We start from the raw sequence: 21,874 nt of genomic DNA on the forward strand, positions 1-21,874 counted from the left end.
GGAAATGTACCAGTGTAGCTGGCTGTGAGTGTTGACAGAAAAACACTGGTGCTTCATTGATAGCCAGGGGCACCCGTTCCTCTGACAACAGCAGTTCTGCTTCCCGGTGTAATCTACTCTCCTTGCTACCTAGTTTTATTTGTGTCACAAAAGCACCTTCTGTGCAAAATGTGCTACTGTGATGATGTTACCTAGTCAGCAGATTGGAAAGAAAGCAACCTCTGATAGAAAGTATGTATGGAGAGAATGGTACTTTTTCAGTTGTATTTTTTCAGTCTCTCTCTTTTTTTTTTTTTAAACTTTAATTGCTGGCTCAGTAACACTAGAAATCAGTGTGCTTAGTCTGGGAGACAAGTTCTGTTTTCGCTTGCTCTGATTAACATGTCTCCTTCCAGAGTAGATACAGTGGCATAAAAAACATGAATGAAAACAACCACCAGACTTAGGACAAATAAGATGTGTGTGCAACCCCTGAACTTTCTTGATTTGCAAGTTTTCAGTGTCCCCACATGCTGAGGGTGAGATGTTCTGCTACCGTGCTGAAATTGGTTAATTGGTTTCAGGGTACTGCTAATTAGAATTTTTTTTTTTGAATTTTTTGTTGAGAAACTGAGAAAAAAATAAATGAAGGTAGCCTATGCTATGCTTTTGGATAAGTGTATATAGCAGCTCTTGGCAGATAGCAAGTCAATGTGGGTATCAGAAGCAGTGAAGTCCTGTTAGCAGAGTTGTGGCTTAGTGCTGAATGCTACACCAGAGCAGCCGAGTAGCCAGTGTCCATTCAGCACTCTGTGCAGTGATGCTCATTGGAGTTATTGCTTAATTGAGGTGTGGTGCCCAGTTCTTTGTATGAAAACACTTTCATCTCAAAGGTCGCTGTTGAACCTCTTTGCATAAAGAGGAGAAAGAGCAAGGAAGCTAGCTAACATGGGGGGGAAAAAAAAGCAAAGTGAGCTGTTTTCAGCAGTCGTAGATCTCCCCTAACTTTCAAAGAGTGATGCCCAATTCACAGGGGTGAATTTGGCATACTTATTTAATACATTAGTTGTACATATGAATTTGGGTTACTGTTGAACAAGCAACTTAAAAGTGAGGTCACTGGAATTAATCCAGTTAGGAGGATGAATATTCAAAAGGCAGGATAATTTCATGACTAATGCTATGGGGCCTGCAAGCTCAGGGTAATTAGGTTTCATATCTCACTTCTTGCACTTGATCTGTTGCCTAAGGGACAGCAGAATTTCCTCTGCTGTTCATAAATACAGTCCTGGCTGGAGAATCTCTGGACAACTCACACGACAGGTTTCCAACATTTTGTTTTCGTGTTGCATCAGTACAGTCCTCAGAACTTTAGATAATTTATTGTAGTCATCACTTCTGCCTGAGGAAAGTTAGCTGCATCACCTGCAGAAGCAACCTGGCCTGTGGATCTCAGAAACTTTCTTGTAATTTCTTATAGTGAAATAGATTTTTAAGAAAGGTTGGAACTTCAGCAAAACCAATCCCTTCTTTGAAAATATTCATCAATGAAGGGTTCATGCCAGCTCTGAAAAAAGCCATACTTCTTGTGTGCAGTGTGGAAGAATGGGAACAGCAGCTGGCAGTGATGCAAGCGTGAGGCACTGGGAAGGCCTTGCAACCGTCTCAGACGTATCTAGGCAATATCCAACTCTGCTGGTAAATCTTCTGCTGTATTGAATTTCCAGACTCTGATCCAGGAAGGAAAATATCTGAAGACTGAGGACTAAAGGATGTCATTCTGGTATTTTCAAATGCTACATATTTTGAATGTTTCACAGTGTTAGGAAGTGTGATAAACCGACACTCCTGTCACTGTTGTTTAGCTGTAACACAACACTTAAAAACATAGGTTTTACATAAAAACATTAGTCTGACCATCTCCTTGGTCAGACTAACTGGACTTTACTGGTCCATGTAGCCCAGTGCTTTCTGTCTCTCTGTGGAGCAAAGAGATGCTTTTTAGGGAGACCACACCAGCCCGTCCACTTGCTGAAAGCCATGCCCTTGTATGCCTTCAGCAGCCACAGTTGCTTCATTGGGGATATCAGTGCATACGTCCCTGCCTACTCCTTTAAAAATCTGACCAATATTTGATTTCCTTTTTCTTTCCTTATGTCTTTGAGATGCAGACATCAGAACTGCAATATTGTACTTAAGATGTGGGCAAAACAAGGATTCATGTAGCAGCAAACTGATACTTTTCAGGTGGTTCTCTTATTTAAAAAAAAAAAAAAAAAACAAACAACTTTGCATCTTATCTCCCTTTATATTCCATTTCAAAATCAGTCCTAGAAAAGCAGTTATTTGCACAGCTTTTTTTTTCCTTTGATTCAGATACAGGAAGAAGTAAAAACGCACTTCAGGTGCAGTAATGATTTACTCAGATTGAATTAGACAGCAGCTATGCCTCTTGTATCATAGCCCCTTACATCAGTAATTGGCAGGAGGAGATGAAATAGCAGCTGTTCTTGAAGTGTCTGATTCCTTGAGTGGTAGTGGTGAGATGTCTTCTGTCTCACTATTTGCCTTCAAGACATGCATCTGACAAGGTGTCTGAAAAATAAGAGATGCTGTTTGGTGAAAGTATCCCATGTAAACAGGAAATTTACTTTTATGGCTGTTTTGTGGTGTTGCAGTAGCATCCAGCTCTCATGGCAAAGAACTGGACTCTGGACAATTAAAGCTGTAAGTCATCCCTGTTTGCACAGTCGCTCTTGATGGGGGTGAGGATCAATAATCTCTCTGATCAAGGTATAAATAAGATACTAGAAAGGGCTTGTTGCCCTCAGTTACTGAGAAATCTGTCTGAATTATAAAAACAAAACAACAACAACACAAATGTTTAATTAAAAGATTTATTCCATCTCGTAGCCAGAGAAGCTTGAAGCAGGCTATCTGAACGAGTGAAAGCCTGTTAAGACCAGTTTGTTCAGAGTACCACTCACAAAAACACTGGTAGAGGAATTATTTTGGGAACTGCTTTTTAAAGAGGAAAAAAAAAAATCCCATTTATTCTTACTAATGCAGGGCCTGTTGTTTAACAGCTTCTGAAAAATGTTTAACCCTTTCACAGAGGTAACATATATCTTATTGTCATGGTTGTTTTATTTTTCCTTTACCATTGCTAAAGGAAAGCAATTTAAATGGAAAACTTTACTAAGTAGGATTAAATAGGACTTCATCTCAATCCAGTCATCCTTCTATATGTATTGCCTGTGCCTAAAACTTCATTCGAATTCACCAGCAGTCCCTAGGTTTATTCTGGAGATCCACAATCTCTGGAGTCTGATTTCCTCATCATTAGATGCTAGAGTAAAATCAGGTTTGTTTATTCCTCCAGTCTTCTGTAAAATATCTTTCCCATTTCTTCTTCAAACAGAACATGAGGAAAAAAAAATATTCTTAATTTGAAGTTTTGTGATTTTTCTTAATCCTGAGCTATTGACGTAAGCTTGTTTGTCTTGTAATAATCTTGATTTCTCAGGGAAGTAAGTTTTTGTTGGGCTTATACTTTAATCTTTCTGAAGACCTCAGTGTGGTATCTTCTGTCTGCAGCACAGTTCTGTCTGCTCCGCCAGCACCAGTTTTGGAACAGCATCTCCTTTCGATGTTCACATGAGGTCTAAATGGAAGGGCTTGGTATAATGCACAAAGTCATTATGTTCTGATTCTTTGAAAGCCTTTGTATTCCCTCTCTGCCTCAGTTTCACAGTCTTTAAGACTAAGGATCTTAAAACTTCATGCTAATTCATAATTAAAACATCTTCTGCCAGGCATTTTCATTGCATACTTTGGACTTTAACACCAATAGGTGGACTGTGTGACGGAGAATCTCTTATAACCAAAACAGGGAAAATACCCCTTTTGTACTCTAGGAATACAAAACCTGCCCTAGAAACCAACACCACTGAGGAAAAGAGAGAGTCTGGAGGACAAAATTTACTATCCTGTGCAGACAATGAATTATATTAGACACATCCACCTTATGCTTTGAAGACTTAAAGAAATGACTCACTGCCAAACTTATGAACATGTAGAGCCAACCCTGTCTTATTCAATGGTCTGGAAGGCTACGACAGCATAGAATAACAAATATGTTTCTACCTTCTCTTGCCATCATGCAGGAAGGCTTCTGCTCCTCTTCTGTTCCTTGATCCATCGCAGCATCCTGGCATGCTCATGTCATTACCCCTAGCACAAGGCGTCCTTCCTTCTGCAGTCATGTAGAAAAATTCCTGGTACATCTAAAACCTAGAAAAACTTTCAGCCTCAAAGGGACTGCTTTGTCTAGTATAATAAATCCCTGCAATAAGCAGAAAGACATTTGTTTTTCTCATCGAAGTGCTGTATTTTTCAGGTATTTGATTTACTTTTGTCATTGGTATGGCTAAAAACGTACTACTTCATATTCACTAATCCTTTGACTACTCTCCTGCTTTCCCTTCCAGAAAATGTAGGTCGTACATATTGTGAGCCTTCTTATTACTTTCCATCTTCCACCTAATGTCTGTGTTTGAACACACTTCGTACTTTATTCTAGCATTTTTCAGGGTTCTCCTTATTTTTTATGGTTTATTCTATATTCCTTCTGTGATATCTGTCCCTTTCACCTTTAAGAGTAGGTGCTTTCTGATTTTTATTTTTTTTATTTTTTCCTGAACTCTCACCAGTCCATATTCCCCTTTTACACAAGTTGACTGCCCGGCGAAGACATGAGGGAGTGTTCGTATCAGTTCAAGGCTGCTTTCTGGTGAACAGAGATCAGGGCATTTCTCCATTAAATAAAGTCTGGCTTCACTTCCAAATTCTTGATGCTAATCCAGAAGACTGATCCTTGTTTCTCTTCTTACTTTCCAAAGATAGAGGTTCCACATGGTGATATTAATCACGGCTATCTTTGTCTCTCAGGGTTTAAGGTATGTCTCCATTCTGTCTACACGGATTCCAGTTATGATTCCACAAATACAGATCAGTGATTCACTGAGATTTTTCTGCAGCAACATTTTCTTTGAAAGGATGTTCAAAGTTTTACTTGAAAAAACAGTGGTACAGCCTGGCTGAATAAATCTGTAGATATTTCATTATCTTTGGTCCTACAATAGTCCTTCCAATGACTACTATACACAGGGTGTTTTTTTTGTTTGTTTGTGTTTTTTTGTTTTGTTTTGTGGTGTTTTTTTTTTTGTTTTTTTTTTTTTCTGTTATGTGTTCACAATTGTAACTTTTTTTTTCTGATGCTATTTATTTATTCAAGTTAATTCCTCCTGCTGTGTTTTTCCCAGCTTGCAGGATAGAACGTACTGAGAATAGAGAAAGATCATACTTAATTTACAGCTCTGGATCTAGTCTTATATATTTAAAGTCTATGTAGAACTTCAGGTAGGGACATGAGAAATCAAAAGTTTAAGACAGGAAATTCAAAGTAGTAACTAAAATTGCCACATTCTTTTCTCTGATCAGTGTAAAAACAAATGAAGAAACTACTCACTGAGGACCCAAGCGTTAAGACCACGGAAAGTATTTTAAGGTAGCACCGGATGAAAAATTTCCAGAATAAGCGGAAACTGAGGTGGTATTAAATTACCAACTGTGCCACCAACTTATCACTATTTCACTTCAATACATAAGTAATTACTGTAGTGTCTTCACCTTGGAACAACTCTTTTTGAGGCAAAAATCCAAAAGAATTCCCATGTCCATTCAAGCATTTGTCTATCTTTTGGTATTGCCAAAATGTCTCACAGTAATGCAGTGGAGATGATTTGTTTCCTGAAAATTGGGCTGGGAATGTAAATGAGTTGATCCAAGTCTCAGCATCAGCTCCACATTTCATAATTCTGATTTCCAGTATGATTTGAAAATGTTATTGTAACTGTTTCAGCTCCCTCTTTCCTATCATAGTGGTAGAAAATCTGTGAAAGAATGGACCCTTTAAATATCTCAAGATGTATACAAGAATACTACTTTTAATTAACATGGCAAGCTTTTCTTGAAGTAGCCGAGTGCTTAACAAACCCCGAAAAGGACCACTGCCTCGCTGTGATGCGTGGTAGAACCAGCCTTACAGACTGGTGAACTCAAGCATGACAAGTTAAACAAACCAATGCCAAAGTAAGCCACAGCCAGAAACAAACCAAAGCCAGAAAACAAGTTACATTCAGATGGTGAAAACAAATTCTAGAAATATGAACTCTCAATCTGTCTGTATGGTAATTACTTGTAACATGCTTTTTTTTTTTTACTTCCTTCAATAGCAATATTTGCAGCAGTGATTTGAGTTGGTGTGAATTCACTCCAGTCTAGCAGAACTAAAAGCAAAAAGTGGACTTCTTGGAGGTGCTGTGCCTCGTGGTGAGTCGGGTGACTTCAGCCTACTTACGTGGTTTGTGTGGACTGGCCTAGAAAGGTTTGTGCCTTTTGGGATATGTCATGAGGAGAGCTCCTGCTATTCTCTCTCTCTTTTTTTTTTTTTTTTTTTTTTTTTTCTCTGAGTTACCTACAAAACGATCAAGAACATTGTGGCCTTTGCCATCAGGTGTTGTCTGAATATTATTTACTGCATGCACCTTTTACAGTTTAAAGCTTGTTTGTTGTTGTTGTTTCTTTTGCTGTTTTTTCCATCTATGATGAAGTGTGCAGTCTGCCTTCTTATACGTGTGTAGCCAGTAGGTGGCTACACAGTGCAGCAACAAGGTGTTGCATGCTGCTTTCCTATTATAATAAACTTGCACTGAGGAGGTGTGTTTCCTCGTCACCAGTGATGTGTCTATACAGATTAGAGGAAAAAGGCAGCCTTATGAAAGGTGTTTTGACTGTGGAGATGCATTTGCAGATGAAACATTTTGAAATCACTGCTCCGTGTGTTCCACAGCTAATTGTCTCATTTTCTGTATCAATTTATTTTAATTAGGACAGCCAAACTTTTTAATTACAAAAGATTTACAAGATTTTGCCATATTTGAGTCTATAAATCTGTGTGTGTGTTTGAGGCTTCTGTTACATGAATTCATAAAGCAAACCCGTTTGAAAACAGATGATGTTTGCAATAATTTCTTCAGCCTTCAGGTGTTATTTCCGAACAAATTAAATAATATGTCTTACTCTGCATTGTGGTAGATACCTCTGACTGCTAAAAGTACACTGGATCCAAGATGACTTGTGGATGAGTTAGAAATTATGAAAGTTTTTATCACCTTGATGGAAGAGCGATATCAAGGCTGACAAGTGTTTTGGCTGTGGTATCCTTATGCACCATTCCTCCTCCACTTATCACTGATCTTCAGAGCTCCTTGCCAAGCTCTCAGCTCCACTGTTAATTTCAGGAAAATGCTGTCACAGGTTACTGAATGTCAAGGCAGGAAAAACATTCTTTCCACTCCTTGTTTCTGTTTCTGTCTTTCCTTGTCATTTCTCCAATACAGTGTCTGCTCCCAGCTGCACCATCTATACTAATGGTATAGCTCATCCTATGCAGAAAGCCCATATGATTTGTTTTTCTACAGGCTAGACAAATGAGGTAAGGAACATGTGCTCATATTAAAATATCTTAACTAGGTCCTCGAGCACTTATGAAGAATACTGAAGTGTTCCCTTGGTTTTACTTCTTTACTAAACAGATTATAAACTGTTTGAGGGTGGCACTTCTAACTTCTCTCATTTATTTTAAATTGTTTTATTTGAGGATTCCCCCTTAGATCCTTATATTTTATGTTACTTCTCAGTCTTCATTCTCATCTTCTGCTTCAGAATTCATGTTAACACATAAATCTAGGTAAAGTATACAAACGAATGATAGAAACCAACTGTTTCTCTTTTACATAAGGCAGACTTCTTAGCTAGAAGGTAGATTAACCACTGAGTCTTGTCAGTATTATTAAGTGTTTCAGATTTCCCTGTTCTACTGCAGATCTCAGACTGTGCTCCTGGCTATAATCTCTGTAGCCCTGTCATCCTGGGACTAGAATAACAATTTCTAGGAAATTATGGTAAGGTCATCCTAGAAAGAGAAATAATGTTATTTTTTATTTTTTATCAAAACTAGACTCAAAACTAGTCATCACTGGAGGTAATGTAATGCAATGCAAAAATCCTGTTTCATTGTGTTCCTGTGAAATTGTAGAACTATTCAATCATAGAATGGCTTGGGTTGGAAGGGACCTTAAAGATCATCTCACTCTGACCAAGAATGATATTTCTGTGTAAGCAAATGGTTCTTGGGTTTGAAAGAGTCTTTCAACAATTTTGATTGCCAGCTGGTATTTACCTAGAATGTTATGAAATAGGTAGCAGTTTTCCCCAGGAACTGTATGTATGATTAATTCTCAAAAATGGGATTATAATCCTTTATAAAATTTCCATCTGGGAAAGATCATCAATGCAAGAGGAAGGAATGTCTACCAACAGATTGCATCCCCCAGTGCTAACTGTACCTCTTGGCTTCACGTTGCACTTTGGGCTCGAGGGGACTTTGGACCTGTGTGTGACAGTCCTACTGCTTGCTGCTCCTCTGGGAGTCTGCTGGAAGAGTGCTTTAACTGCAGTTTGAAATGGCAATCCACTCAAAAATCGTTCCTGAGAAAGACTGAAAGTGGCTTTTCTCATGATATTTGTGCCTCACAGCAGTAGCTGGCTGATAACTCCTACATGGAGAAACCTGCAAACGTGGAAAAGTTTGTTTATTTATTATAGAATAAACAAAGTGATGTCAGTACAGGTCCATCACATTGTGTCCAAATATCAAAACCAATATGACATTCACAAAGTGTTAGAACCTCAGAGTGCTTGTTCAGGGGACAGATGTTCTCAGATTGTGGTGGAAGAGAATCCTTGAAATTGAAGCTTGGTAAAAGTCAGGTTGCCCACAAACTTGGGGAAAAAAATGGAGGGAAAAAAACAAAACAAAACACAACATTCTTCCTTTAGCCTGGCCTTTGAGCAAAAACCTTATTTAAAAACAAACAAACAAAAAAAAAAAACATTGAGGGGAAAAATTCTCCTTACATTTCTGCAAACCTGATTTAGACACATTACTCTGCACTTACAGGTAGGGGATGGTGCATAGAGATCTCTATATTCATGATTTATTTAAATTTGGTCATTAATTCATTGGCAAAGAACAATAGAGTGTATTAAACTCTTTTCCTGGAGTTCAGACACAAACATACATCCCATGGGACACTGTTATTTATCCATAGGTTAGAACAATTTTGTTCTAGTTTGATAACTGTGGAATCAATGAAAAATGCAGCTTGCAGGATCACAGGCTAAAGAGGTTATATGCTTTCCCAAGATCATTTCCTTTTCTGTTTTTTTTTTTTTTTTTTTTTTTAAATGTGCTACTACAATTTATTTAGTTTTGTCTAAGTTCCAGAGGCTATATTTATCCTTTGCTTCTCATATTTGTGTATTCGTGTCGTTTTCAGGAAAGTTTATATACTTCTAAAATTGATGTTTTGGGTGCGTTTGTTAGTCTTTTGTCAAGCAGTTACATGGGAACATCTTGCCCTCTAGTGGTAAAGAAAAGCAAGACTAGATTCAGACTAAAATCTGATTAAAAAGGAATTAAAACCAATATGCAGCATTTACACAGTGAAAAATCAACTGCACAGAGCATCACCCTGGGTGCGAGCTATGCTTCAAGGGTCAGTGAGCCAGCAGAATTAATGAGTTTTGAAAATGTTCTTATATACAAGTGATTATTTCATGCACGTAATGAAAAGTGCTCTAAAGTCTCCAAGCTAAGTGTTTGAATATTAATAATAATTTGGGTAAAGTCTTCTTTGTTGTAAAACAAAGAGGCTAATCATAACAAATGCCCTTTAACCTATTCTGGAAAGCCAACAAGCATACTACATCACTATTGTAATCAGGCTTTAGATGGGAAAAAGAAAAGTTTAAAAAATTCTAGCCAAGAGACTTTTAAAAGGTGCTTTTGAAAAGCCTTACTCTCTGAGATTAATGTGTTCAATACAAATATTTTTAATTCTGCTGGTCAAATTCAGGGCTCAGCTGATTTATGCTACAGTCAGACTTATTTCTTGGCATTTGTCTATTTGCAGTCAGAGAGGCTGTAGAGAAGCTCCAGGATTGATGACATGTTGTTTTGCCACTGATGACACTTCTGGCTTCCAAAGCACATGAGGTTCCCTTTTGCTTATTCCAAAATATTTTCAGGTTTGAACAAGCCAGAAATGGGCTGCAGAGCTGCTGGCCAGCTGCCTCCCACCCAAGCCCTCCTCATGGCCATGTCAGCATGGGGAGAGGTGGCAGTGTTTGTGCACAGCTGAGCATAGCCAAGGTGTAAAGGTGCTGGGGGCTCCTGAGCCCCACCAAGGGCGAAGGTGGGCCCTGGCAATGGAGCAGCAGGGCTCACTTCAGGTCCCCGGGGAAGCTTTTCAAGACGCTGGGTGTTTCTGGGCTTAAAGCCACTAATGGGTGCCTCTGCTCTGATTAATGGCATATTTTGCTTGTCTGTTTAAGAAGGACACTGGAAAAAGGTATAAGCCAGTGGTCGGAGAACTGTGGTCACCAAAAGCGTGGGATGAGTTGGGTTGCTTCATCTCTTTTTTTACACGTAGTTGAGCAGTAGATGGTGTACAAAGGAAATGACAGCTGAGACGGTGATGCTGTGCTCTGTGGCTTTCAGGAGACCACAGAACTCACATTCAGTACTTTCCACGCCACGACCTTCAATAAGGCTTTTAAAATTTACATGCAAGGAGAGCTAGTTACAAAGGGAGCTGGAAGGTGGAGGGAGTTCCTCCTCCTTTTTGTTTTTTGTTGAAACTGACTGCTCAGTAGGCTTGGAGCAAACAGCAAGGCCATGCCCCCATGTCACAAAAATACCAACTGTTTTTAGGAATTACAGGTTACTGAGCTTTGCCTTAGATTAATTATAGTCCTTGTGTTTCCCATTTTAAATTGATGGCGGGCCAAGATCTGCAACACAGTCCTCTCATGACACTATATCAGGTGCCACGTTTGTAGTAAATATAGTAAATAGTCATTTTAAGACTTTCTATGCTGCATCATTTTATTCTAGAAATGCTTCTTCTCAGCTACTTTTGCTTACAGCATTGAGCATAAAATTTTGTTTTGTGAATAACATTTTTCTTTGATTGCAATGAAAGGACTGAGGACCTCAGAAAATATAGTTTATTCTCACCTTTCCTTGTCTGACGAACATGAATTCTGTTAGGTGCCTGTAGCACCTAACCATTAAATGTACCAACCCATTTAAAAAAAAAAAAAAAAAAAGCTATTTTTCTTCTTCAGAGAAATGAAATGGTGAGGAAAATAGACAGAGTTCCAATTCTTACTTCCTTTTCTGGGTTCCTAGCTATGCAAACTGGTCTCGTTAAGGGAGAGATTGGCCTACTACATTCCCCTTTCATCCAGCATTTTGTGGAGTATGCAGAGGGCAGATGACAAATACAACAAATACTGAGATAGATCTCGATTTCTTTCAATCATGTTAATTTCTAAGGTGCCACAGGGATCTATGAAACCCAGATAGTACATGTATTAGAACTATAAGGACCCCCAGACGATCTTCTAAAAGCATGGTGTCAAGTCTTGTTGGGGTCCAAGGAACCACAAGAAACACCAGTTAATTGCAGCCTGCTCTCTTGTTACAGTGCAGCCTGCACTAGGCACCATATCCAGTAAGCTATAAATTCTTTGTAAATATCCATCTTTAAGGAATTGATTGAACTGGCTCCCTGAGTAATTGCTTCAGACAATTCTTTGCGACAGCAGACTACTGCTCACTCATGATCAATTTAGCATGTAGAGATATGGGGATCTAAATGCTCTGAGTTGTTTTTAATCATATACATACACTTTAAATAACAGCAGTAGCACTGATAATAGCTGTTGCATTCCTGAACTTCATAACATCCTATAATTTCATCAGCTTTTATAAGCTTTCTGGAGCAGGAAAGCACAGTGTATATAATCTTTTAAACAGAGACTGCACCTTGTTGCAGTGAGACATCCATTATGTGGAAGTTACCACTTTTTCTGTTCCTTTTCCTCAAACAAAAAGGACAATTGTGACTTTGTACCTTTTTTCTTAAAATTAAAATATATATATATCAGCATGCCCCCATCTAATTTATTCCGACAACTTTTATACACGTGATACATCTTCTGTAGAAATGGGATATTTCTACAGTTGTCTTGCAGGGCCAGTTGATTCACAAAGACCCTGCTCCCTCCTTCACCTGGTCTTGAGAAAAAATGTTACTTACATTCTCATCTTTCTGAGAAACTTTCTTCTTGGTTGAAACTGAAAACGCAGCAGAGTGGTTTCCACTCCTGAGGTGAGGTTATCAGACTGTGCAATTTACCACGTTAACAGTTTGAAGCACTAGCCAAGAAGCTGGCAGTGTAGGCTTGTAGGAGATTGCCTCCTTTGCCTCCACTGAAGGAGACTGAAGTGTCTGAAGAGACAATCCTTGCCTGTGCTGAGGGAGAGGGGACTTTGGGAAATGCGAAGTTGTCTTCCTCCTAGCATGATTTCTTTAGGCTTCTGCAATGCCTACTGACGTGACAGCTCTCATCTGAAACCTCACTGACTCTTCTGTTCTCCCAAGATTGCATGACTCCTTGCAGCACCTTTCCTCTTAAACCCTACCAACCATTTCTGTTCCACAAATTACCATTGGCTCTCTGTCACCCCAAACCTGCACTGAGGTATGGCTGCTTGAAAGGGTTTTCAGTCAGCAAAATTTAATCCAATCTGTACTTCTGGGGAGCTTTGGACCCACTCTGAACAGTCAGAACCAAAGTGGGCACCACATTGTCTCTTGGAACACAGCTTTTGTTTTTAAACAAAAAAGGGGTCATCACAGGATGAAATATTATCTGCATTTATATACAGCGCCATGTTTCATGCAGACTTCCTCTGCATATTTCCCATACTCTACTCCATGCTTTGCATTTCTATTGTGGAAGCTCTGGTTCATGTTTTTCCCCACCAGTGGTGTAGAAGGGAAGGAGGAGTCTACATGATCCGTCCACCAGTGCGCGTTACTAGAAATGTGTCGTGTTTGCGGGCCCTTACTCTCTCAAAGAAAGACATGACAAACAAGCCAAGGAACTTCACGGGGGGTTTTCCACCTCACTTTCCACCCCCTGCTTGCAGAGAAGTTCTGCTTTAGAAGAATAATTTGGTCAAATGTTGAGTTCCTGTTTTCTATTCTGTGGGTCCTCTGAGGGGCTTTGGCACAACACAGCTGTCATTCATGCTCATTTCCTGCTCGTCGTACTAATACCTTTCCGGTTCAATATTCACATTTGCCTAAAGTCATTACTGTATTTGCTAAGTAGTGAATAATGAGGTTGCCAATAGAGCAGCACTTTATTCTTTTCATGAGGAAAATATGTACTGACACTTAGCTAGGAGTCTATTTTGAAATTTTCTGACTATTGATCCATATTCTGAAGTGCACAAGTGCACCTCAGACCTTCTGTCTCTTGACTTGATCATAATTTTTAGTCCTTCATTTACTGTGAATTAAAGGATCGTTTCCAGTAAAACCAAGTAGACCTCTGGAATGTTGCCTAATTTGCTGCAGAGTACTGTAACTGCTGTTTTCAGAAAGACATTTAGACATATATCCTTAAAACAGAGGCTTGGGGCCAAATTCTGACTTTGTTTACACCACAGGAAGTTTGAAGTAGTTATTGTGCTTGCAGTGGACCCCTTTTCTTTCACCATCCACTCCTCATTTTTGATTTGCTGAACATTTGTCAGGAACAGTAACAATTTCCCATGAAAATGTCTCCAGGAAATAGCCAGTGAGTGGCATATCTCATGTGATTTCCCTAGACTGGTTAATGAAAAATCAAGTAAGATAATGCTTGGCCTCTGGTATCTCATGTCCCGAGATCTGTGCTAGTATAGCATCTCTCAGAAACACAGGGAATATTTTCTGGAGCCTACCTAACTCAACTTTCAGCAAAGAGGCTTTTTCCTCATCCTTTCTCATTAGATTCTTATTTCTAAGAAAGAAAATATCTGCTGAGAGAGTGGGAGGAAAAGAGAGAATTGCAGATATACAGCCAGCTATCACAAAGCACTGAGCCTCAGCCGTACCGTGATGACTTAGCACAGAGCCGTAGCTATATTTGCAAGTGTGAGGTAAATGACTTTGAGAAGGGAAATGGGGTGCCAGTGCAGAGGGCACTGAGAAGTCAATGCACGCATTAGAATTCAAAGCACTCCAGTGTGCTTTCTGTCCCTCAGAGGCGAGGTCACAGATGGCTTGCAAAATGTACCTCAGCCTTTTGAATATGAACTTGGAGCTGCCAGCTGCTGCCCCATTCTGCGCTGCTGGTTGTGGAGGCTGCCTGGTGGAGATCAGACAATCAGACAATATTGCAACGTAAATTGCCTGATAGCCTCCACCACATGCAAGCTGTGAAAAATAAATAAATAAGCAAACGCCAAACCAGCCTCAAAAGCTCTGATATAAAAGTGCAACCACATATTCCTTAAGCTAAATTGTATTAACTATGTGATTTATGAATATGAATGTTAGTAAGGGAAGCCAACTTCTAGGATTATTTTCCTTTTACAAATGCTATTTTAATTACATCTCCCAAGTCCAAGCAGCATCTAGAGTAATTACTTTAAAAAATATGCCAGTTGAGAGTTTGAAAGACTAATGCATACAGGTCCACTTTGGCTTGCTTTTGGGCTGTTGAGCATAGGATTTGTTCTGACAGGGTTTCCAGGTTTTTCTCCAAATGCATGAAAGCTTGAAAAGTTTATAAATGCATCACCTAGCCCAGAAGTTTGGAGGCCCCAAGAGCCAGGAAGTCATCAGCTTAAATTCACAATGCTGCCCATGGATGAAATAGTCATCACCTTTCCAATACAGCTTGCAGAAATAGAAATTCAGTCTCCCTCTTAAAAAGAGGGAGAAAGAAATGGGATGGCAGGTATAAAACAAAGGAAAACAGACTATGTATGTATGACAGGACAGTGGGCTGAGGGAAAGGGTTTGCTCTAAGAGGGGAGCTGTATTGGTGGGGAAAGAAGTGTCCAGAGGGGCAGAAGAGCTTTCCTTATGCCCATCTGTAAAGGAACCAACCGAGCCAAACACCAGTCTGTCTTCTGTAGTCCTGGCAACAGCACAGAGGTAGAAGGATAAAGCTGCCTTAAGTGTAGCTCTGTTGTAGCTTACTTAAATTTGTTGTAGCTTATTAAAATTTGGAGCAGAAACAAAACTAGTTAGTTGCAATCTCTGGGCGTATACAGACCAAGCAGGCTTGGTCTGCCCTCCAACCAGGAGGGCGGATTTGTGAGTTGAAAAGCATTTTGCAGAACACAAACAAAAAGAGGCAGAAAAAAAATCCGAATTTTCTTTCTGTGGGCAATAAAATGGGCCACGCAAAGTTGCCTATTTCCTCTGCGGGCCTTGCACTGGCTCTGAGCAGTGTCTGTGTGCATCAGAGGCCTGGCACTGCCTGGTCCCCCAGGTACCTCCCAGGTGCTCTCATCAGTCTGAAACCCCTGGAGTGCCTCACAGGGAGTGCGAGCTACTCTCTGCTCACTTGGTAGGGAAGGGCAGTTGTATCCTGTCCAAACAGACGATATTCTCTGGGTTTGGTTCAAGCTTTAAGAGCAATTTTTGAAAATGTTGAAAAACTGCTGAGCTGGAGTCGTGTAAGGGAATGGGAAGGAGGCAATGTCAAGAGAATACAAAGAAAGCAACTGAACTTTGACATTTACTTTTAGCAGACAAAAGGGAGGCAGACATTTAAAATCTCCCAGACCTACAAACAAACCTTATTTGTTAGAAATTACTGATAATTTTGAGATCCATAGTTTTAAGGTCATCACTGTGTGTGGATCCAGGTATAAATGCCCTTCTCCTCAACCTTGGCTGTTTAAAGCCTCTGTTCTGTACAATCACAGCCCTTGCACTTTCTTTGATATTTCCTCTTCTTACAGTCTTTCTTCCACCCCCTGCTGCACAAAGGCATGTAGAATCCCAGTTGAAATGAGGAGTAAAACAGAGGTAGGGAGTCATTACTAGCTGGGCTGTAACCGTATTGTGGTGTGGATTCCAAGAGGATTGAGATGGTGCAGCTCGAGCCCATGCTTGCTGCAGTTAGCGAAGTTTAAACCAAACTAGACAGGCAGGCCTGAATGGGCTGAGCCACATAAACAGATTTTCACCATCTTTGTTATTTTTCTAGTAAAAATAAAATGAAGGCAATCTGGGAAAACAAAAACTAAATAGCTGCATCTGGCAACCATAAGAATTAGAGGTATGGTGGAGGGTCTGAAAGAAAGTCAGTTGGATGGTCATATTCTTTACTGCTTTCATTATGTTGCTGCTATGGAGATGAGAGCACAGTTGTGCTGAGCACTTGTTTACCAACTCAGATCCAGCTGGGAAAATGCAATCAGTACTTCTGTGAATAAGAGGTAAAGTTTTTGCTTTTGATACACATTCTGTTCACAGAGTGCTGGAACACTCCCAGAGGTATTTTCTGCTTTTCAGGTGAATTATGCTGAAGAATCCTGACATCCTTTTGAAGGCTTCCTGCAGGAAAGATGACATTTCAAACCTGTATGTTACCTGAACCTTCATCACATCTTGTCTGCTGCCGAAATATATGACCCAAAAGTGCTTCATTATGAATTAGGCACTCATCATGCATTTTGACCTCCTTGGAGAAAATTACACAGGCCTCTGAGTTGCCTGCATGAGTTATCTTTTATTCATTAGAATCCTAAATGTTATTGAAATGTATTCTTAATTATTCCCCGCTGAAAACAGCAGTGTTCCTGAACAAGTATTTTGCATTTGTTATATCCTGCTGCTAGCATAGTTGATAATGTATATAATAATAAAATAAAAAACTATCAGTGTAGAATAATAGAACTTATTAATAGGATTCAATTTAAGAAAATTGTTACTTCTGGCTTTTGTGGCCTATGAACAACATTGTCTGAATATTTCAAGCATGCAGAATTTCTGCTGTAGGTCTAGCATAGAAATACAATTGCCAAAAGAGAAGCTGGAAAGACGTCACCTGCTATCCCTATGTTCATACCTTCTAAAATCCTTTACTGCAGCAGTACTTTACTTAGTGGAACTGAATTGCCAAAAACTTTCAAAAGCAATCCTTGGATATATTTCTGGAATTAATGGCTTTTTATTCAAACAGAAAATAACACCCTCTAAAATTATGTTTTCTTCTGTGGTGTTTCCCCTGTCTTTTTCCATTGCTCTCCCTCTGTGCACACACACATTTTTCTTTTGCTGCTCTCTGTATGGGAAATGAAAAGGTTTCTAGAAACACAAAAGCTGGTTCTGAAAAACTGTGCAATATTCATGGTGTCTCTCTTGGTAGGAGATCTAGAAATGTCAAAAGAGTCACTAAAAATTACAGCCTTTTGTTGAGTAGTATTTCTTGCGCAGCTGCATCATACCCTTTTGACTCACCACACAGTGCCTGTGATTTGCCAGCCTGTCCAGATCTTTTCCCTTAGTCATTTCCAGCTGGCTGCAAGTCCTTAAATACATGGCTTTGCATGCTGTGCAATTAAACATAACCGAGCTTCTGTGCTGTCACCCCAAAGATCTTTCATTTCATTCTGTAGGTTATTTCAGTCCTCTCTGATTATTGGTAACAGTGCCTGTCTTTGACAAATATTACCTCCCACATCTTTTTAATGGCACTGGCAAAAGTAAGTATTAAAGAGACAAGTAGTCCCAATTGCAGGCCTTGAAAAGACCAGCAAAGATCCAATTTTCAGCCTTCTTTTTTGGGCACAAATTATCAGTTCCTTAGTTTCATCAGATCCCTAGTTGGGTTATACTTATTTCACTAAATGTTTTCCTCAGACTGAAAAAACTTCCAACACAAAGTGCTTTTTAAAAACAGCAGGTCTCAACTACCAAGAATTTCTCATCAAAGAAGATATGAGGATGATCTGAAAGACTTGCTGCTGATAATCTGATATGGGATATTATCTCAGTGTCCATTCATCATATGGTCTTCTGTGTTTCTTGCCTTTAAGATGCATCCAGAAGTTTTTCAACCTGTTGAAGATAGACCCTCCTCTTCTCAGCAGTGGTGAGGCCGCATCTCTAGCACGGTGTCCCGTTCTGGGTTCCCCGGTACAAGAAAGACCTGGACATGCTGGAAGGAGTCCAGCAGAGGGCCACCAAGGCAAACAAGGGCCTGGAGCAACTCTGCTGTGGGGAGAGGCTGAGAGGGCTGGGACTGCTCAGCCTGGAGGCTTGGAGGGATCTCATCAATGTCTATAAATACCTGAAGGGAGGGTGCAAAGAGAACGGAGCCAGGCTCTGCTCAGTGGTGCCCAGTGCCAGGACAAGAGGCAGTCGGCACAAATCGGAACACAGGAGGTTCCATCTGAACAATCAGGAAGCACTTCTTCCTTGCGTAGGTGGCGAAGCACTGGATCAGGTTGCCCAGAGGGGTTGTGAAGCCTTCCCCCTTAGAGATTTTCAAAAGCTGTCTAGATATGGTCCTGAGCAACCTGCTTAAGGTGTCCCTGCTTGAGCAGGGAGGTTGGACCAGATGGCCTCCAGAGGTCCCTTCCAGCCTTAAACATTCTGTGATTCTGTGACCAACAGGTTTGTAGTTGCTCAGATGGCTTTTCATCCCGTTATTCTCCAGACATAAACAGGTTAGCTGTCAGCAGCTCCCTGTAGTATTTCTTTCTATATCTAGGAATCGTAGCATCATGGAATAATTTGGGTTGGATGGGACCTCCGGAGGTCATCTAGTCCAACTCCCTGTTCAAAGCAGGTATAATGAGGTTAGATTGTGCCTGTGCTTGTCCAGTCAAGTCTGAAATACCTCCAAGGAGGGAGATCCCACAACCTCCTGGGCAGCCTGCTCCAGCATTTGATCATTCCTATGGTAATTTTTTTTTCTTTACATCTAAACAGTATTTCCTATGTTCCAGCTTGCGTCTGTTGTCTGTCATCCTGTGCACCTTTGAGAAGAATCTGGCTCCATCTCTCTGTCCTCTGATCAGGCAGCTGCAGGCAGCTGTAGAGAGGATTAAGGACTCCTCAGGGCTTTTCTAGTAGTCTTTTCTGCCTAGTCTTTTCTGCCTTCAGTCTTTTTCTGCCTTAAGGCACTTTTCTCTGCCTCTCCTCTTACATTGTGTTCACCAGCCCCCAATCATCTTGGTGGCTGTCCACTAGACTCACTTCAGTATGTCAATATCTTTCTTGTACTGGAGAGCCCGATACTGGATATAGTATTCCAGAGAGGTATCACAAGTGCCAAATAGAGGGAATGATCACTTCCCTTGACCTGCTGGCTACACAGATACAGCCCAGGATGCAGCTAGCCTTCTTTGATCCCAGGGCACCCTGCTGATTTGTATGAACACGTTTACATGGGTCTTCAGATCTTGTTCTGCAGAGCTTCTTCCCAGACAGTTGGCCGCAGCCCATCTGGGCTGCATGGGTTTGTTCCACCCCAGATGTAGGAATTTGCATTTGCTTTTGTCATTCTCTATGAAGTTCCCGTCAGTCCTTTTCTTTAGCTCATTCAGGTCCCTCTGAAGAGCAGCCCTGACATCCAGCATGTTGACTGCTCTTCCCAATTCTGCATTGTCTGCAAATTTGTTGATAGTGTACTCTGTCCCATCATACAAATCATTAATGAAGACATTAAGCAGAACTGATCCCAGCAATGATCCCTGAGGAACACCAGTAGTTACTGACTGCCAGGTATACTTTGCATAAATAGATACTATCAAAGCCCTGCATGTGCTTTGAGCAATTTGAGTTTTGGTCCTGCCTCAGATGTGTAAACTGGCAGTTACCAGAGAGGACTTCTAATTGATCTTATCTTTTCCTCTGTGTCTTTTATTATAGAAATTACTGAAAGCTGAGGTGATATTCATGTGTATTTTTTTTTTTTATTCAAATAATTTCCAAATATCCAAAGCATTTGGCTCATGTTTTAGCAAATCTAGTTCACAATGGTATTCAATATATAGGTGCTGTTTATACTGAGTCATTTCTCTCTGCACCTACTCTCAGGGTAATAAAGCATTGCAGTGATGACAGATACAGCAATCACACTGTGATAACTTTAATTTAGCTAGCAGCAGTAAGAAGGCAGCAGAGGTTTGGTGGTATTCTCTCCAGCACAGAACAGCAGCCACATTAAACCTTGCTATTCTCAGAGCTGGCTGCCACATCTTCATGGCAGGCATTAGCAAAGGCAGAAAGGTAAGTGCCAATGTGCCCTATTTTGCAGTATACACATAGCTTGGCTGCTTCTGTTTTGATGTTAAGCAGTTCAACTGCAGCCAGCTGATGCATGTCTGATTTTAAGGGGCTTTACGTTGTCTTTTGCCACCTTTGGGAAGTAGGACACAGGAGTTCCTCTATTGTTCTCAGAACTAATGAAACAAATGGCTACTGAAACCTGACAGCTGCTGATGAAGTTACCTATTTTTCTGGCACAATTGAACTTCTTGCATCAAATTGTGAGTAGATCTTCTGTCATATACCTCACTTATTTATATCATAAAACTGTCTGTTCTGTTACCTCAGGTGTTACTCAGTTGTTACGATTTCTCTCTCAACATGCCAGAAGCCAGCAAACCTGAGAGGGATTCAAGTATCTTATTCAGACTTTTAATGAGATCACTTTTAATGAGTGGTCAAGATACAGTTTGAAAAACAAAACAAATGATTACTTTACTAACAATTTCCCAGTGGATCTAGTTGGAATACAAAGTTCTGGGAACACCATTCAGGTTATACAACACAATTTAAGTTTTTCCACGTGTATTTCCAGCAATTGGAAGCAGTGGCTAAGACTGAAGAACTTAACACTGAATAACTTAACTCCCTGTACTGAGCTGTTACTAGCAATACCAGTGTACTGGAGAACATCCATCTTTCACCATGACCTGGGTTTGGCATATCATTTACTAGCCCTGGTTGTCTTGCATTCTCTTTCCATTTCTTCTGCTTACTTCAAGAAGAAGCATATTTAGTGCCATGAAGGTTTTGCCATTTTAAAAGAATGACCTGCAAGCAGCATGGGCAGTTATAGCCATCAAGGAGCTAATGCTGTTCATGGTAGCACATCGTATCACTGTTTACATGACAGTCAACCCTTGGATTTCAATAAAATCAGTATAGTTTCCTATACTTCATTGTGAGGAAGCTCTCTTATTCCCTGTATTTCACTGTAGGACATGGATGTATTTTATTTCCCAAGTTAGCTTGCTGCCCTTTTTTGTGAATGTGCAACTCAGTTTTTGATGCTTAAGAAATACATCCCACGAAGATTGCTCAGAGGCTAAAGTGTCTGGGCTCAGCTGGTGTTACCTGTAGTGGTACTAATACAAAAACTGAAGCATTCTGTACTCTCATGGTTAGATGTGTAGTGATAACTGTATAGACAGCAAACTTGGCAAAACATTGAAGGGTGGGCATTGCAGCATCATGAAGAGATGTTTGCAGAGGTCCCAGGAGGAAATTTGCTGCCCAAGTAAAATATTCTGCCCAGGCTAGTGATCTAGGACTGGAACAGTTTTAGTAGTCACTGCACTGAATAAAAATAAATAAATAAATCTACCACTTAGTTAATTTAATGTTTTAAGCAACATGATATTATTGGCTCTATATGAAGGCTCTGTTTCTGTAAATATCTGAATTTTATAGACTACTACCAAAACTAGATGAAGAAAATCCAAAGCAGAGAGGACAGTTGTTGCTAAAGCTCCAGGAAAATCTTTATACTGGGAAAAAATAAAATAAGTAACCACCAAATTATGTTGTACTCTATTCTCTGCTAACAGTAAATTCAGTTATTTGAGGGG

The 21,874-nt window shown here is 40.1% G+C and overlaps 1 long non-coding RNA gene across 2 annotated transcripts in view; it reads left to right on the top strand.

Annotated features, from left to right (window-relative positions):
- The window catches only part of LOC106017894 (uncharacterized), a 35,826-nt gene extending 17,158 nt beyond the window's left edge, over nt 1-18,668 (top strand). Inside the window, exons 2-4 of one of the 2 annotated variants that reach the window (XR_002403369.4) lie at nt 6,276-6,372; nt 7,138-7,259; nt 8,389-9,269. This is a non-coding gene — a long non-coding RNA (uncharacterized lncRNA). Of the gene's footprint in view, nt 1-6,275; nt 6,373-7,137; nt 7,260-8,388; nt 9,270-16,541 lie in introns of those variants that run through there. The other variant, XR_002403370.4, reaches the window with a different exon arrangement.
- The last annotated feature ends 3,206 nt before the right edge of the window (nt 18,669-21,874 follow it).

The sequence above is a fragment of the Anas platyrhynchos genome, chromosome 9 (genome assembly GCF_047663525.1).
Source record: "Anas platyrhynchos isolate ZD024472 breed Pekin duck chromosome 9, IASCAAS_PekinDuck_T2T, whole genome shotgun sequence".
In the NCBI taxonomy this organism is placed as follows: Eukaryota; Metazoa; Chordata; class Aves; order Anseriformes; family Anatidae; genus Anas; species Anas platyrhynchos.